At 42.7% G+C, this 16,686-nt stretch overlaps 1 protein-coding gene across 1 annotated transcript in view; it reads right to left on the reverse strand.

Moving 5' to 3' along the window:
• Positions 1-16,686, reverse strand: part of nyap2a (neuronal tyrosine-phosphorylated phosphoinositide-3-kinase adaptor 2a) — a 198,647-nt gene that overhangs the window by 22,804 nt on the left and 159,157 nt on the right. The window lies entirely within an intron of this gene.

Raw genomic sequence — 16,686 nt, forward strand, 5'->3', positions numbered from 1 at the left:
AAAATAAATGTGCTAGGTTTTCTAAAATTGACTCCTTCTACCCTAGGCCACAAACATATCAATCACCTCTTGTATTTATATATGTAGTTAAATTATATATAGTGCAAAACCTGAAATAATATCTTAAAAAGTGAAGTAGTAATCATGGGTTCAATATCCATTTAGGAATCATATGGTAGAGGAGAAGAAATTGTTCCTGAATCGCTGAGTGTGTGCCTTCAGAATTCTGTACCTCCTTCCTGAGTGTAACAATGAAAGGAGGGCATGTCCTGGGTGATGGGGATCCTTAATGATGGATGTTGCCTTTCTGAGGCACCACTCCTTGAAGATGTCTTGGAGTACCCAAGTTGGAGCCCAGATCAATCATGATTCAGCCAGTCAAAATGCTCTTCATGGTACATCTGTAGAAGTTTTGCTATGTTTTAGGTGACAAACCAAATCTCCTCAAACTTCTAATGAAATATAGTTGCTGTCTTGCCTTCTTTATAGTTGCATTGCTATGTTGAGACCAGGCTAGACCCTCAGAGATCTCAACACTCAGAAACTTGAAACTGTTCACTCTCTCCACATCTGCTCCATCTCTGAGGATCTGTTTGTGTTCCCTTGTCCTCACCTTTTTGAAGTCCACAGTCAGCTCTTTGGTCTTATTGACGTTGCGTGCAGGGTTGTTGCTGCTACACCACTCAACTATCAGATATATCTTGCTCCTGTACACCCTCTCACCTCCATCTGAGATTCTGCCAACAATGGTCGTATCATCAGCATATTTAGAGATGGCATTTGAGTTATGCCTAGACACCCAGTCATGGATATAGAGAGAATAGAGCAGTGACCTAAGCACACATCCCTGAGGTGCACTAGTGTTGATCATCAGTGAGAAGGAGATATTATAACCAATAGTGGTCCTCCGGGTTAGGAAGTCTTGGACCCAATGGCAGAGGGAGGTACAGAGGTTCAGGTTCCATAGCTTATCAGTCAGCACTATAGGAATGATGGTGTTAAATGCTGAGCTGTAGTCAACGAACAGCACCTTGACATAGGCATGAACAGCCATTGAGGTCACATCTGCCATAGACCTATTATAGTGATCAGAGAACTGCAGTGGGTCTTGCTTAGACCTTGCTTAGGCAGGAGTTGATTCTGGCCATGACCAACCTCTCAAAGCATTTCATTGCCATAGATGTGAGTGCTACTGGACAACAGTCATTAAGGCAGTTCGCATTGCTCTTGTTGGGCACTGGTATAATTGTTGCCCTTTTGAAGCAGGAGAGAACTTCTGACCATAGCAGTGAGAGTATCAAAATATCCGTGAATGTATCTGCTGGCTGGTCCTGAAAACCCTGCCAGAGTTGACATGCATCCAATGTCACCTCCAACCTTTTTAGGAATTGTTTCTTCACTTTTGAAATAACCCTCTGCAAGTCATACCTGGTTTTCTTGAACAGGCCTGTGTTGCCAGACTTAAATGCAAGAGATCTAGCCCTCAGCAGAACACAAACCTCCTGGATCATCCATAGCTTTTGGTTTGGGAATGTACAGCAAGTTTTCATAGGCACACACTCAGCCACACAGGTTCTAATGAATATGGTACTCATCCAGATTCAAAGAAAAATCCCTGAATACTGTCCAGTCCACTGATTCAAAGCACTCCTGTGCTTCCCTTGTCCATACGTATTTGGTCTTCAGTCTCTGCCTATACTAAGGGAGTAGAAGTAAAGACGTTTCAAAGTGTGGGTGTGCAATAGCATGGTAAGCATTCTTGATCTTAGTGTAACGGTGGTCCAGTGAGTTGTTTCCTCTGGTACTACAAGTAATTTGTTGATAATAATTATTCAGCGAATTTTTCAAGCTGGCTTGATTAAAATCCTCCAAAATTATGGTATTTGGGGATAAGACCATAAGATACAGTTGCAGAAATAGGCCATTTGGGCCATTGAGTATACTCTGCCATTCAATCTTGGCTGATCCTTTTTTTCCTCTCCACAACCCCTCTCCTCGGCTTTCTCCCCGTAACCTTTGACACTATATCCATTCAGGAACCTATCAAGCTCTGCCTTAAATACACACTGAGACCTGGCCTCCACAGCTGCCTGTGGTAAAAAATTCCACAAATTCATCACCATCTTGCTAAACAAATTTCTCTGCATCTCTATTTTAAATAGACGCCCCTCTATCCTAAGATTGCGCCCTCTTGACTACCCCAACATGGGAAACATCCTTTCCACATCTACTCTAGGCCTTTCAACGTTCGAAAGGTTTCAATGAGATCCCCCCTCATCCTTCTAGATTCCAGTGAGTACAGACCCAGAGCAATCAAATGTTTCTTATATGATAACCATTTCATTCCCAGAATCGTCCTTGTGAACCTCCTCTGAACCTTCTCCAATGCCAGCACATCTTTTCTTAGATGCACAGCCCAAAATTGTTCACAATATTCAAGGTGAGGCTTTACCAGTGCCTTATAAAGCCTCAGCATTGCACCCCTGCTCTTGTATTCTAGACCTCTTGAAATGAATGCTAACATTGTATTTGCCTCTTCATTATGAATTCAGTCTGCAAGTTAACCTTTAGGATGTTCTGCACAAGGACTTCCAAGTCCCTTTGCATCTCAGATTTTTGGATTTTCTCCCCATTTTGAAAATAGTCTGCACATTTATTTATACTAACAAAGTGCATGATAATATATTTTCCAAAACTGTATTTTATTTGCCAGTTTCTTGCCCATTCTCCTAATCTGTCTCAGTCCTTCTGCGGCCTACCTGTTTCCTCAACACTACCTGCCCCTCCACCAATCTTCATATCACCTTCAAACTTGGCAACAAAGCCATCTATTCCATAGAAAAACTAGGTTGAATAATACCCGGTTCAGAATTAATATGCATGATATGGGCATTTGTATGGAGTGCACTTGTCAAGACAATGTGCAGCATATTGTTTGAGTGCGGTTCCTATGAGGTGTGAAGGAAACATCTAATTGCTAAATTGCGATCTTTTGGACAGACAAGCTTAACATGGAAAGTTTGTTAAGATTTCACTGCCATTATAATGTATATGGGTGTGTGTTTAAGTTTATGGAAAGCATTAGACTTTTTATATTATTTGTGTTTTTTTTTGGGGGTGTGGAGTTTAGTGGACATACTTCCTGCCTCTTTCTGTCAACTACCATTAAAACTTTACAAGAAGAAATAGTCAAGAGAGTGAGATTTGCTTATGTTCTCAAAGATTTTATATTCCCCAGTTATAGATTTTGTGTGAGTCAGTTTAAGTCAGTCACAACATGCTTCTCCTCTTCTGTACCCCTGTCAAGCCCACTGGCATTGAATCTACCGGAGTCAAGGTCAAGGTGTAAAAATCTTATAGCTTCACACCAATTATACTGGTTATCCTGAACCCACCACCCCTGGCTTATAAATCCTAGGTACTGGCCTTCACGTGTGGCTTAGCTATAAGCCTGACGGAACTGTTTCTACTGACAGGAGAAGGGACAAAGGCTGGATACTGGTGACTTACAGTCAGTCACTTCAAGAAGATGAGGCTTGTCAGCCAGGGTTGGCAGCCCATCTAGAAGAAGGAAAACTCTAATCTCAAACCTCAGCTGCATTGCAGCTATACCCACTCATGTGGAAGGCTTTGGTGGGGTAAAATGTGGAACCAGAGTCCCCAAGGCAGTTCTACATTGAGTTCATAGAAACATAGAAAACCTACAGCACAATACAAGCCCTTCAGCCCACAAAGTTATGCCGAATATGTCCCTACCTTAGAAATTACTAGGCTTACCTTTAGCCCTCTATTTTACTAAGCTCCATGTGCCTATCTAAAAATCTCTTAAAAGACCCTATCATATCCGACTCCACCACTGTTGCTGGCAGCTCATTCCACGCACTCACCACTCTCTGAGTGAAAAACTTACCTCTGACATCTCCTCTGTACCTACTCCCCAGCACCTTAAAAATGTGTCCTTTTGTGGCAACCATTTCAGCCCTGGGAAAAAGCCTCTGACTGTCCACATGATCAATGCCTCTCATCAGCTTGTACACCTCTATCAGGTCACCTCTCATCCTCCTTCACTCCAAGGAGAAAAGGCTGAGTTCACTCAACCTATTCTCACAAGGCATGCTCCCCAATCCAGGCAACATCCTTGTAAATCTCCTCTGCACCCTTTCTATGGCTTCCAAATCCTTCCTGTAGTGAGGTGACCAGAACTGACCACAGTACTCCAAGTGGGGTCTGACCAGGGTCCTATATAGTTGCAACATTACCTCTCGGCTCCTAAATTCAATTCCACAATTGATGAAGGCCAATACACCGTACGCCTTCTCAACCACAGAGTCAACCTGCGCAGCTGATTTGAGCGTCCTATGGACTCAGACCCCAAGCTCCCTCTGATCCTCCACATTGCCAAGAGTCTTACCATTAATGTTATAATTTGCCATCATATTTGACCTACCAAAATGAACCACCTCACACTTATCTGAGTTGAACTCCATCTGCCACTTCTCAGCCCAGTTTTGCATCCTATCAATGTTCCTCTGTAACCTCGGACAGCCCTCCACACTATCCAGAACAGCTCCAACCTTTGTGTCATCAGCAAACTTACTAACCCATCCCTCCACTTCTTCATCCAGGTCATTTACAAAAATCACGAGAAGTAAGGGTCCCAGAACAGATCCCTGAGGCACTCCACTGGTGACCAACCTCCATGCAGAATATGACCTGTTTATAGCCACTCTTTGCCTTCTGTGGGCAAGCCAGTTCTGGATCCACAAAGCAATGTCCCCTTAAGGGAACAATATTCACAACACTCCAATCCTCCAGAACCTCTCCCGTCCCCATAGATGATGCAAAGATGATTGCCAGAGGCTCAGCAATCTCCTCCCTCACTTCCTACAGTAGCCTGGGGTGCATCTCATCCAGTTCCGGTGACTCATCCAACTTGATGCTTTCCAAAAGCTCCAGCACATCTTCTTTCGTAATATCTACATGCTCAAGCTTTTCAGTCTGTTGCAAGTTATCACTATAATCACCAAGATCTTTTTCCATAGTGAATACTGAAGTAAAGTATTCATTAAGTACCTCTGCTATTTCCTCTGGTTCCATACACACTTTCTCACTGTCACACTTGATAGGTCCTATTCTTTCACGTCTTATCCTCTTGCTCTTCACATACTTGTAGAATGCCTTGGGGTTTTCATTAATCCTGCCCACCAACGCCTTCTCATGGCCCCTTCTGGCTCTCCTAATTTCATTCTTAAGCTCCTTCCTATTAGCCTTATAATCTTCTAGATTTCTAACATTCCCTAGCTCTCTGAACATTCTGTAAGCTTTTCTTTTCTTCTTGACTAGATTTATCACAGCCTTTTTACACCACGGTTTCTGTACCCTACCATAACTTCCCTCTCATCAGTACGTACTTATGCAGAACTCCGCACCAATATTCCTTGAACATTTGCCACATTTCTTCCATACTTTTCCCTGAAAACATCTGTTTCCAATTTAAGCTTCCAATTTCCTGCCTGTTAGTCTCATAATTCCCCTTACTTCAATTAAACGCCTTTCTAACTTGTCTGTTCCTATCTCTCTCCAATGCTATTGTAAAGGAGATAGAATTATGATCAGTATCTCCAAAATGCTCTCCCACTGAGAGATCTGACACCTGACCAGGTTCATTTCCCAATAACAGATCAAGTACAGCCTTTCCTCCTGTAGGCTTATCTACATATTGTGTCAAGAAACCTTCCTGAACACATCTAACAAACTTCACCCTATCTAAACACCTCGCTCTAGGGAGATGCCAATCAATATTTGAGAAATTAAAATCTCCCAACACAACAACTCTGTTATCATTAGACCTTTCCAGGATCTGTTTCCCTATCTGCTCCTCGATATCCCTGTTACTATTGGGTGCTTATAAAAAACACCCAGTGAAGTTATTGACCCCTTCCTGTTCCTAACCTCCACCCACAGAGACTCCGTAGACAATCCCTCCATGGCGTCCACCTTTTCTGCAGCCGTGACACTATCTCTGAGCAACAGTGCCAAGCCCCCACCTCTTTTGCCTCCCTCCCTTGTCCTTTCTGAAATATCTAAAACCCGGCACTTGAAGTAACCATTCCTGTCCCTGAGCCATCCAAGTCTCTGTAATGGCCACCACACCATATTGCCAAGTACTGATCCACGCTCTAAGCTCATCCACTTTGTTCACAACACTCCTTGCATTAAAATAGATGCATCTCAAACCTTAGGTCTGAGCGTGTCCCTTCTCTATCACCTGCCTATCTTCCCTCTCGCACTGTCTACAAGCTTTCTCTATTTGTGAGCTAACCTCCTCTTCCCCAGTCACTTCAGTTCTGTTCCCACCCCCCAACGATTCTAGTTTATACTCTCCCCAGAAGCCTTAGCAAACCTCCCTGCTGGGATATTGGTCCCCCTGGGATTCAAGTGCAACCCATCCTTTTAGTACAATGCTGACTGGCAACTCTTGTAATGCCACTGATGCCAAACTGTGTTGGTCTATGCCATTCCTTTTGATTCATCAGCTGCCTGGGGAGGTGGGGGGTGGTGAGGGGAGGACTGCTACATGGGCAACATTGTTCTCCATATCCTACTGGCTTGCATATCACTTAGACAGCTGGGTTGCAACATCCATGGTCAACCCTAACCAACTGAGGGGACCCGAGCCCGAGACTGGAGACAGCAGATGCTCGCACCAGGAACAATAAACAATCGGCTGGAGGAACGCTGGGTTGAGCAGTATTACAGTTGTGAACGCCACCAATAGCCTTTCCTGGTCCAACCACGTTGATGTCATGTTCAAGAAAGCTCAGCACTGACTCCACTTCCCCAGGAAACTAAAGAAATTGAGCGTGTTCCAGCTGATGTTTACCGATAGAAAGCATTATAAAGCATTGGTGCACAATAGAAAGCATTCTCTCTGGATGCAACACAGCTTGGTATAGCAACTGCAAGAAATTGTGGAGAGTTGTGGACGCAGCTCAGCACATCACATTAACTAGCCTGTCCTCTGTCTGTACTTCTCGCTGTCTCACCATATCCCTTGATGCCCCAAGCAACCAGGAATCTATCAACTTCCGCTTTAAATATACCCACGGACTTGGCCTCCACCGCAGTCTATGGCAGAGCATTCGACAGATTCACCACTTTTTGGCTAAAAAAACTCCTTCCTGCTTCGGTTTTACAAAAGTCCTCCCTCAATTTTGAGGCTGTGCCCTCTAGTTCTGGATACCTCCACCAGAGGGAACATCCTCTCCACATCCTGCTTATCTATTCCTTTCAAGATTCAGTAGGTTTCAATGAGATCCTCCCACGTTCTTCTAAATTCCAGTGAGTACAGGCCCTAAGCTACCAAACGCTCCTCACATGTTAACCCTTTTATCCCTGGAATCATCCTCGTGAGCCTCCTCTGGACTCGCTCCAATGACAATACATCTTTTCTGAGGTAAGGGGCACAAAACTGTTGACAATACTCCTAGGCCCCCTTACACCTCTGATACCACCAGTCTCAAGGAGAGCTTCTATCCCACTGTTACTAGATTGTTGAATGGACCTCTTGTATGATACGTTGGATTCTTGGCCTCACAATCTACCTTGTTATGATCTTGCTCTTTATTGTCTACCTGAACTGCACTTTTTCCATAGCTTTTATACTTAATTTTGCATTCTTCTTTTTCTATTTTTATTCTATCTCAGTGCACTATATAATGATTTGATCTCTATAGACAGCATGCATGACAGGTTTTCACTGCATCTTGGCATGTGTGAGAAGAATAAACAGATAGCAATGCCACAACCAATCATAATTTTCTTTCCAACTGAAATGCATGTTTCCAACCTGAGACATCAGCTATTTGTTTACACCCATTGATGCTGCTTGACTTGGTAGCTTGTTCAACCTGAGATTGTGCTGTGTCAGTACCTCCATTACGTGCTTTGATAACAAATCTTATTTTGATTTCAATTTTGAACTTGACCTACTTTGACAATTTGATGATTCATTCTAATAGAGAGGACGGGGAGAAAGGAAAGTAAGCAACTTCAATTTGCTTATTTGATCAAGTTAATTTAAGTGTATTTCATAGTTTACATGCCACAAATTAAGTATTCATAATATTTGGTTTCTCTTAACTGCAATACATGCTTAATTAGTCTTTGAATGTTTGTAAAAAAAAGGTATTCCGAAGTTTTGACAGTTTGGATAGCCAGTTCAGTTGGGGGCTGAATAGGTTTCTTAGCTATCAAAGCACTTCTTTGCAGATCATTTTGTTTGGGAGGCTTTATGTTTCAAGGCAGCACTAGTTACATAAGAACATAAGAGGTAGGAGCAGGAGCAGGCCGATCGGCCCCTCAAGCCTGCTCCGCCATTCAACAAGATCATGGCTGATCCAATCTTAACTCTAGCTTTCACCGAATCCCACAAGGCAACGGTGCCAACCAACAGGGCATCATGCCGCCCATTTTATTTTATTATTCATCCCGCCCAAACCCATGTGATCACCCGGGGAGAATAAAAACGATTTGCCAATTGAGGAGAAAAAATCTGGAAAATTCCTCTCCGACCCATCCAGGCTATCGAAAACTGGTCCAGGAGATCACATGGCTGATCTAAACCTAGCCTCATGTCCACTTACCTGCTCGCTCACCGTATCCCCTAATGCCATTTTTATCCAGGAAAATGTCTACCTCCGTTTTGAACTTATTGAGGGTAGTAGCTTACACAGCTCTCTGGGGCAGTAAATTCCACAGCCCCACTACCCTCTGAGTGAAGAAATTTCTCCTCAGCTCAGTCCTGGAACGGCATCCCCTTATTTTAAGATTATGCCCCCTAGTCCTAGTTTCACCCATCATTGGGAACATTCTCCCCGCATCCACCCGATCAAGCCCCTTCACAATCTTATATGTTTCAGTAAGATCGCCTCTCATTCTTCGGAACTCCAGTGAGTAGAGTCCCAATCTACTCGACCTCTCATCATACATCAACCCACCCATCCCCGGAATTAACCTAGTGAACCTTCTCTGCACTGCCTCGAGAGCCAGTATGTCCTTTCTTAAATATGGACACCAGAACTGCACGCAGTACTCCAGGTGTGGTCTCACCAATACCCGGTACAACTGCAGTAAGACGTCCCTGTTCTTATACTCCATCCCCCTAGCAATAAAAGCCAGCATTCCATTGGCCTTCTTGACCACCTGCTGCACTTGCATACTAACTTTTTGTGTTTCCTGCACCAGGACCCCCAGATCCCTTTGCACAGAAGCACTTTCCAGTTTCTCTTCATTTAGATAATAACTTGCTCTATTATTTTTCCTGCCAAAGTGCAAGACCTCACACTTGTTAGTATTATATTTCATCTGCCAAATGTCTGCCCAATCACTCAGCCTATCTATGTCCCCCTGCAGGGTTTCAATGTCCTCCGCACTCATTACACTCCCTCCCACCTTTGTGTCATCAGCAAACTTCGACATGTTGCACTTAGTCCCTTTCTCCAAATCATTAATATAGATTGTAAAGAGTTGGGGTCCCAACACTGACCCCTGCAGAACACCACTAGTCACCAACTGCCAGTCTGAGAATAAACCATTTATCCCAACTCTCTGTTTTCTGTTAGAAAGCCAATCCTCCACCCATGCCAGAATATTATCCCCAATCCCATGATTTTTTACTTTAAGTAATAATCTTTGGTGTGGCAACTTGTCAAATGCCTTTTGGAAGTCCAAATACACCACATCCACTGGTTCCCCTTTATCTACCCTATATTTTATGTCCTCAAAGAACTCCAACAAATTTGTCAAACATGACTTCCCTTTAGTAAAGCCATGCTGACTTTGTCCTATTAAACTATGTTTATCCAAATGCCCTGTTACTGTTTCCTTAATTATCGATTCCAACATTTTGCCAACCACAGATGTTAGGCTAACTGGCCTATAATTCCCAGCCTTCTGTCTATTGCCCTTTTTAAATAAAGGAGTTACATTAGCATTTTTCCAGTCTTCTGGGACCATTGCTAAGTCCAGCGAGTTTTGAAAAATTATCACTAATGCATCCACAATCCCGACCGCCACTTCCCTTAAGACCCAAGGATGCAAGCCATCCGGTCCAGGGGATTTATCCACCATCAGTCCCATTAATTTATCAAGTACCATTTCCTTGGTGATTTGAATCATAGTTAGCTTCTCTCCCCCTAGAGCCCCCTGCTTATCCAGTGTTGGGATATTTTGAGTGTCCTCTACTGTAAAAACTGATACAAAATATTTGTTCAGCGTTTCTGCCATCTCCATGTCCCCTACCATTAATTTCCCGGTCTCATCTTCTAGGGGACCAACATTTACTTTAGCCACCCTTTTTTCTTTTTATGTAACTATAAAAACTCTTACTATCTGCTTTTATGTTTTTCGCCAATTTACTTTCATAATCTATCTTCCCCTTCTTAATCAATCTTTTTGTTATTTGCTGCTGATCTTTAAAAGCTTCTCGATCTTCAATCTTCCCACTAGATTTAGCTACCTTATATAACTTTCTTTTTAGTCGTATACTTTGCTTTATTTCTTTACTTAGCCACGGATAACTATTTTTTCTTTTACACCCTTTTTTCTTCAGTGGAATATATTTTTCTTGATAGTTGTAAAATAACTCCTTAAATATACACCACTGATCAAGTACCGATCTACCCTTTAATCTATTTTCCCAATCCATCTTAAGCAATTCCACTCTCATACCATCATAGTCTCCTTTATTTAAGCTCAGTACGCTTGTCTGAGATCCAACCCTCTCATCCTCTAATTGATTATGGAATTCGACCATGTTATGGTCACTCATTCCAAGGGGATCCTTTACTAGGACATTTTTTATTAGTCCTGTCTCATTACACAGGACCAGATCTAAGACTGCTTGCCCCCTTGTCAGCTCAGTAACATATTGTTCAAGGAACCCATCCTGAATACACTCAATAAACTCTTCTTCAAGGCTGCCATGTCTGACTTGATTAGTCCAGTCAATATGGAAGTTAAAATCCCCCATAATTATAGCTTGAAGGAGCTGTAAGGAACCTATTCAAGGTAAGAGCAGGTCTAATGTGTTGGTGAATAGTCCACATGGATAGTGAGCCATTCTTAGTGGTAATGTTAATCAGTTATCATATCAGAACTTACTGGTAATGTGATAAATTATCTAAATTCTGTCTTTGCATAACATAGCAAACAATTTCAGACAGTTCCATCAAATTCAACAACCTTTGCAAATCAGGCCTTAAGACACAGTGGCAGAATTAGGCCATTCAATCCATCGAATCTGTTCTGCTATCCATCCTAGCTGATTTATTATTCCTCTCAACCCCATTCTCCTGCCTCCTTTCCATAACCTTTGGCACTCTGATCAAACAAGAATGTATCAATATCCACCATAAGTATACCCAATGACTGGACCTGCACAATCGCCACCACCCTCTGGCTAAAGAAATGTTCCCTCATCTCTGTTCTAAAAGGATGCCCCTCAATTTTGAGGCTGTGCCCTCTGGACCTAGACTCCCCAACTACAGAGAACATCCTCTCCACATCCACTCTATTTATCCCTTTTAATATTTGATAGGTTTCAATGAGATCCTCCCCCATTTCTCTAAACTCCAGAGAGTACAGGCATAAAGCCATCCAACACTCCTCATATGTTAACCCTTTTATTGCTGGGATCATTCTCATGAACATCCTCTGGACTCTCTCCAATGCCAGCACATATTTTCTTAGATAAGGGGCCCACAACTACTCACAATACTCCAAGAGAAGCCTGACTAATGCCTTATAAAGCCTCAGCATCCAATCCTTGTTCGTACATTCTAGTCCTATTGAAATGAATGCTAACATTGCATTTGCCTTTCTTACCACAGTCTCAACCTGCAAGTTAACCTTTAGAGAATCATGCATGAGGGCTCCCAAGTCCCATCGTTCCTCTTTTTGAATTTTCTGCACATCTAGAAAATAGTTCACACCTTTATTCCTTCTGCCAAAGTGCAGGACCAAGCACTTCCTACACTATATTCCATCTCTCACTTCTTTGCTATTCCCCAATCTAAGTTTAAATTTGAGTCCTTTTGCAGACATCTGCTTCCTCAACACTACCTGTCCCAACAACGATCTGTGTATTGTCTGCAAACTTGGCCACAAAGCCATGGATTCCCTCATCATTGATATATAATGTGAAAAAAAGTGTTCCCAACACCAAACACAACAGAACATCATTAGTCACCGGCTGCCATCCAGAAAAGGCCCCCTCCCCTTTATTCCCACTCTTTGCCTCCTGCCAGTCAGCCAATCTTCTATCCATGCTAGTATCTCCCCTGTAGTGTCCTGGGCTCTAATCTTGTTTAGCAGCCTCATGTGCGGTATCTTGTCAAAGGCCTTCTGAAAATCCAAGCAAGCAACATTTACTTGTTGTCTATCCTACCTATTATTTCCTCGGAGTTCCAACTTAATTGTTAGACAAGATTTTCCCTTTAGAAAATCATGTTGGCTCTGACTTATTTTATCAAGTGCCTCCATATACTCTGAAACCTCATCCTTAATAATAGACTCCAACATACTTCCAACCACTGAAGTCAACCTTATAGTCTCCTTTCTTCTGTCTCCCTCTCTTCTTAAAGATTGAAGTTACATTTGCAATTTTCCAGTCCTCAGGAACCATTCCAGAATCTATTGATTCTTGAGAGATCATTACCAGTGCCTACTTCAGAACCCTGGGGTATAGTCCATCTGGTCCTGTTGATTTAACTACCTTCAGGCTTTTCAGCTTCCCAAACACATTCTCCTTAGTAATAGCAACTATTGTCCCTTGACACTCTTGCATTTCTGACATCCTGGTAGTCTTTCACAGTGAAAACTGGTGCAAAATACTAATTCAGTTTGTCCTCCATTTCTTTGTCCCCCATTACTACCACTCCAGTGTCATTTTCCAGTGGTCCAATATCCACTCTTGTCTCTCTTTTCCTATATCTGAAAAAAACTTTTGGTATGCTCTTCTATTTTATTGACGGGGTTGCATTCATATTTCATCCTTTCTCTCCTTACTGCTTTTTTAGTTGCCTTCTTTTCATTTTTAAAAGCTTCCCAGTCCTCTTACTTCCCAGTATATTTTGTGATATTATATGTCCCCTCTTTAGCTTTTATGCTGTCTTTGATTTCCCTTGTCAGCCCAGGTTGCCTCATCCTCCCTTTAGAATACTTATTCATCTTTAGCATGTTTCTTTCCAGTGCCTTCCATATTTCCCCAGAAACATCAGCCATTACTGTTCTGCTGTCACAACTGCTGGTGTCCCATTCCAATCAACTTTGGCCAGCTACTTTCATATGCCTCTGTATTCCCTTTACTCCACTGTAATATTGATACCACTGATCTTAGCTTCTCCTTCTCAAACTGCAGGGTGAATTCTATTATATTATGATCACTGCCTCCTAAATCTGGATCATTACATAATACCCAGTCCAGAATTGCCATTCTCCTATTGGGCTCAACCACAAGCTGTTCTAAAAAGCCAAACACATCTGCATTCTATAAATTCCTTCTCTTGGGATCCAGCACCAACCGAATTTTCTTAATCCACCTGCTTATTGAAAACCCCATGATTATCACAACTTTGCCCTTTTGACTTGCCTTTTCTATCTCACCCACATCATTGTTACTGTTCAGAAGCCCTTATATAATTCTCATCACAGTACTTGTTACCCTTGCAGTTTCTTAATTTTACCCACAAGAATTCTACATCTTCCGATCCTATGTCAACTCTTTCGAAGGATTTGATTTTATTTTTTACTAAAGGCACCTCAATGGCACAAGGCAACGTCAGTGCAGAAGAGAGGGCTCGTGGTGGAGGAGGTGAGGAGACAGGAGGAGGCAGAACGACACGCCAAGTCCATCTCAATGGCCAAGCAGGGCCTCTGGACTAATTGGGAGAGCCTGGAAAAGAGGAAACTCAGCTGGCGTGACACCTGGGAGATGGAGGGATCTCGGCTAAGTTTTATCATCAGAGCCACTTATGACCTCTTACCCACACTCCAGAGCCTGAACCAGTGGTGGGGAGAAGACCCCACTTGCTCTCTGTCAAGCAGCTGGATCACTAAGGCACAATTTAACAGGATGCACCATGGGCCTCAGCCAGGGGTGGTATACTTGGCAGCATAACCAAGTTCTTAGACAGCTGGCATCAATCTTGGACCAGAGGCGAATCACCACAAATGTTCTCCCACAAACATCGGCAAGAAATGTTCACATCACACGATCTGTTTCAGCAGGCCAACCTCCAGAGCAACATATAACATCAAAAGAGGTAAGCATTCTGCAGGTTGCTCGGGATTGGAAAATGAACATGGACTTAGAAAGAAAGCTTGTATTTCCCCCAGACATTGCGGCTGCAACACTCCGGCCAGACATGGCCCTGTGGTCCACAACAGCCAAGCTGGCATATGTTGTGGAATTGACAGTACCATGGGAAGATGGCATTGAAGAAGCTTATGAGAGGAAGAAGACCAAGTACTCTGAACTGGCAACTGAAGCTGCTCAGAACAGCTGGAAGATCAAGATTTTCTCTGTAGAAATGGGATGCAGGGGACTCGTGACTACATCTATGACCAGTCTATTGAAGATGGGGGTGAAGGGTTATTCACTCCAACAAGCAATCAAGTCCTTGTCAAATGCAGCAGAGGAAAGCAGTAATTGGATTTGGATTAAAAGGAAAGACAACAACTGGGCTGCAAGATGAAGCCAGGAGGGTATAGAACTGGGGGGTGGGGGTGTATCTGGGACGCCAGGTAGCCCTCTGGAGACGTGTGGGCTTATCAATGAAACGTCAAAGAAGGGGGGTGCCCACCTGATGACCCCGATGAGGTATCTACCCTCCTTGTCACCATTCCAAGCCCACTGCCAACATCAAGAGTGCCGACTTATCAAAGGGATTGAAACATCATGTCCTTTTAGCTCTACTACAACAGACGCACCCTGCCTCCTCAAGTGTATCCTTGGATGCTAAGCTTCTATCTTCAGTGCCTATAAAAAATATTCAACCCCGCCACCACCCCCACCCCAGAATTTTCATGTTTTATTGTTTTACAGTATTGAATCACAGTGGGTTTAATTTGGCTTTTTTAACATTGATCAAAATGAAAAGATTCTTTTGTGTCAAACTAAAAATAGATCTCTACAAAGTGATCTATATTTCTAAATTCATTACAAATATAAAACAAAATAATTGATTGGACATGTATCCCCCTGTAATATGACTCAGCATATCATCACTGGTGCAGCCATTTGGTTTTAGGAGTCACGTAATTAGTTACATGATGATGTGCTTTTAGAGACTTTTGTACAGTCAAGGTGTTTCAATTGATTGTAGCAAAAATATCTGGAATGTCCAACTACTGGTGAGTCCTGGCAAAAACTCTGCCACGAAGACCAAGAACACTCCAAGCAACCTCCCAAAAACCTATTGAAAAGCACAGGTCAGGAGATGGATACAAGAAAATTTCCAAGTCCCTGAATATCCCTTGGAGTACAGTTATGTCAGTCTCAAGGAATGGGAAGAATATGGCACTGCTGTAAATCTGCCTAGAGCAGGGCATCCTCAAAAACTGAGTGATTGTACAAGGAGACTAGAGAGGGAGGCCACCAAAATACCTTTGACAAGGAGTTACAAGCTTCAGTAGCTGAGATGACAAAGACTGCGCCTATAACAACTGTTGCCCGGGTGCTTTACCAGTTGCAACTTTATTGGAGAGTGGCAAAGAAAAAGCCACTGTTGAAAAAAAGCCTCACATGAAATCTTGGCCAGAAGGCATGTGGGAACTCTCAAGTCAACTGCAAGAAGGTTCTATGGTCTGATGAAACCAAAATTGAGCTTTCCGGCCATCAGACTCAACGCTATGCTTGTTGTAAGGCAAATACAGCACATCATCAAAAACACACCGTCCCTACTGTGAAGCATGGTGGTAGTTGCATCAAGTTATGGGGATGCTTCACTGAAGCAGGACCTGGAAGGGTTGTGAAGGTAGAGGATAAAATGAATGCAGCAAAACACAGGGAGGTCTTGGAGGTAAACCTGATGCAGTCTGTAAGAGAACTGCAACTTGAAGAAAGATTTATTTTTCAGCGAGAAAATGATCCCAAGCATAGAAGCCAAATCTACCCAGGACTGGCTTAAAGACAACAAAGTTAATGTCATGGAGTGGCCAAGTCAGAGTCCAGTCTTCACTCCAGTTAAAAATTTATGGCTGGACTTGAAAAGGGCTGTTCACTCATGATCCCCATGTAGTCTGACAGACCTTTAGTAGTTTTATGAAGAAGAATGGGGAAGAATTGCAGTGTCCAGATATGCAAAGCTGATAGAGACCTATCCACACAGACTTAAGGCTGTAATTGCTGCCAAAGGTGCATCTACTAAATACTAACTTGAAGAGGGTAAATACTTATGCAATCAATTATTTTGTGTTTCATATTTTGTAATTAATTTAGAACACTTTGTAGAAATCTGTTTTCATTTTGACATAAAAGAGTCTTCTGTTGATCACTGTCAAAAATGCCATATTAAATCTATTGTGATTCAAGGTTGTAAAACAATAAAACATGAAAACTTCCGGGGGGGGGGGGGGGTTGGTGAATACTTTTCATAGACACTGTAAGATTCAGTCCTGTATTCA

The sequence above is a fragment of the Hypanus sabinus genome, chromosome 2 (assembly GCF_030144855.1).
Source record: "Hypanus sabinus isolate sHypSab1 chromosome 2, sHypSab1.hap1, whole genome shotgun sequence".
Classification (NCBI taxonomy): Eukaryota; Metazoa; Chordata; class Chondrichthyes; order Myliobatiformes; family Dasyatidae; genus Hypanus; species Hypanus sabinus.